Source organism: Capsicum annuum, chromosome 3 (assembly GCF_002878395.1).
Source record: "Capsicum annuum cultivar UCD-10X-F1 chromosome 3, UCD10Xv1.1, whole genome shotgun sequence".
NCBI lineage: Eukaryota > Viridiplantae > Streptophyta > Magnoliopsida > Solanales > Solanaceae > Capsicum > Capsicum annuum.
In genome coordinates, this window is record NC_061113.1 from 247,777,390 (window position 1) to 247,780,678 (window position 3,289).

A 3,289-nucleotide genomic window follows, 5' to 3' on the forward strand; every position below is an offset into this window, starting at 1 on the left:
CTAATTAAAAGTGTAATTTTGATACCCTTAGTGCCTACATGGTGCCTACGTGGCACATACGTGGCACAACACACTGAAGTGTCCACGTAGGCACACGTTTGTGCCACGTAGGCACTAAAGGTGTCAAAATTACACTTTTAATTAGTTCAGGGGGGTAATAGGACTCTCTTTAAGTTGAGGTGTGTCATAACCTTTTTGGGTATAGTTCAGGAGGGTAATTGAGTATTTTCTCTTTTTATTTCAAATTTCAAATATTTTTAGGTCTGTCAATTCAACTTTAACAGTTAATTACATTTTATTTTTTAAAAAATTATCTTTCAATTCATTTTCAAACACTTAAAGTACTTAATTGTATCAATTATAAAATTTCTTATTCCAAGTTTTAAATTTTATAACTCTCAATTCAAAAACTAAGAACATATTTTTTTTTTAATTTTCATCTTTGTTCTATTGTTTAGTTTCATCATTAATATTTTTAAATTTTTAATTATATTTATTATTATATCTATTAAATTAATTCAAATAAAAGCTCTCATTCTACTATCAAAATACCCCCACCCCCACCCCATCTCCCAATCAAATCCCCCACACATCCGCCACCTTTTATCTACCAACATTACCCCCACCCCCCACCCCCACCCCACCCCCAAGCCAAATTTTATAATTTTTTAACTTATTTAAATTTTTGCTAAAACTTTTTCCTTACCCACTCACCCCCACCCAAAACCCCTAAAGAAAAAAATATTTTTTACCCCACTTACCCCTAACCCCGATCCCTTCGCCCCCCTCTCAACCCAAGCCAAATTTTATAATTTTTTAACTTATTTAAATTTTTGTTAAAATGTTTTCCTTCTATTTCGTAGTGCTCTTATTTCTCTTATCTCGCATTTTCTATGATTTCTATTTTTACTATTTTATTCCTTATTTCTATTATGTCCTTCATCCTGCTGCTTGCTTCATTACAACCTTATTTACTATTCTTTATCTTGAGCCGAGGGTTTATCGGAAATAACTTCTCTACTTCTTCGGAAGTAGCGGTATGAACTCCATACATCTTACCCTCCCCAGACCCACTTTGTGGGAACACACTGGGTTGTTGTTGTTTTTCCTTACCCACTCACCCCCACCCCTACCCAAAACCCTTAAAAAAAAATATTTTTTTGTCCCACCTACCCGATCCCTATATAATTTATTTTAATTATTGAAAGATTTTTTTAAAAATTAAAATAAATCTTATTAGAAAATTTCAATTGCAACATTCCACTAAACGTCATACTTTTACAGATCTTTTTAAATATCTTAATGCCGATAAATTTAAATTCAAATTCAATAACATATTTATTAGAAATATTCTTTCAGACATACATACATACATATATATATATATATATATATATATATATATATATATATATATTGTAGACGTTGAAATTTTGTGGACTCTACAAAAAGAGTTCAATTTTGGTTAGAGTTCTTGGTGGCTACTTTACCTTTCGCTTGATGACTACTCTACCTAAACCCTAAATTACGCCTATATAAAGGGGCAAATATCCTTTAAAAGGCATCTTCAAAATTTCGATAAATTCATGGGATATTTATAGATCAAAACCCTTTCTTTTTTATAATCAAATACATCAAGAAGATCCACAAAACCTCCTTCCATGGAGATCAAATTCAAATACTCCTACATTCGAGAAATAAGCCACTAACGGGCCTTGAATTATGGAGAAATCCATATCAAATCCTACGTTCGAGAAATACGCTATTGACAGCCCTCGAACAGATTTGTACCCACATTATTTATCAATAAAATTCTTGTTTCTTCATGTTTTTATTTGTGGTTGGAAATAAAATTATGTTGGAAACAAATAAAATTATGTTGGAAACAAATTGGCAAACAAAATATGAAGAAACAAATAAAATTATGTTGCATGAATTAAATTTCCATGAATTTAATTTGTTTCCAACATAATTTTATTTTCAACCATAAATAAAAATATGAAGAACCAAGAATTTTATTGATAAATGATGTGGTACAAATCTGTTCCTCCTTTGATTTTTCTCTCGATTCTCTCCATAATTCGAGGGCTGTCAGTAGCGTATTTCTCGAACGTACGATTTGATATGGATTTTACCATAATTCGAGGGTCATTAGTGGTGTATTTCTCGAACGTATGAGTATTTGGATTTGATATCCATGAAATGAGGTTTTGTGGATCTTCTTAATGTATTTGATTATCAAGAAGAAAGGATTTTGATCTATAAATATCTCATGAATTTATTAGGACTTTGAAGATGCCTTTTAAAGGTATATTTGTCCCTTTATATAGGCATAATTTAGAGTTTAGGTAGAGTAGCCATCAAGCGAAAGGTAAAGTAGCCACCAAGAAATCTAACCAAAATTGAACTCTTTTTGTAGAGTCTACAAAATTTCAATGTCTACAAATGCCACATGCTTCAAGGCTTGTCGGAGTGTAGACTTGATGAAACTCAAGACGAGTCTTGAAGTACCGCTTTCATCTTGACGATCCTGTGGCTACAGATTTGCATATTTGATTTAATAGAGAAGAGATGAAGGGCAGATTTGGTCCCACTGGGCGTGCCAATTTGTTTCCAACATAATTTTATTTTCAACCACAAATAAAAATATGAAGAAACAAGAATTTTATTGATAAATAATGTGGGTACAAATCTATTCCTCCCTTGATTCTTCTCTCGATTCTCTCCGTAATTCAAGGACTGTCAATAGCGTATTTCTCGAACGTAGAATTTGATATGGATTTCTCCATAATTCGAGGGCCGTTAGTGGAGTATTTCTCGAACGTAGGATTTTGATCTATAAATATCCCATGAATTTATCGGGACTTTGAAGATGCCTTTTAAAGAGATATTTGCCCCTTTATATAGGCGTAATTTAGGGTTTAGGTAGAGTAGCCATCAAGCGAAAGGTAGAGTAGCCACTAAGAACTCTAACCAAAATTGAACTCTTTTTGTAGAGTCCACAAAATTTCAATGTCTGCATATATATATTTGATGTTTTTTTTTCTTTCTTTTACACTAACAAAGCGAATTTGAAAAAAAAATTATCCGAATTTAAGTTTAATTTTGAATTCAAATTCAATAACATATCTATACAAAATATTTTGATAAAAGAAAGACAATTTATATATTTAAAAATATAGAATTCTAGCATACTTTGTCTTTTCTTTCTTTTATGTTAACGAAGTGAACAATGTTTTTAAAAAATAAAATTGAAACATATTACATTAGTTTCAATTCAAGTTTACTT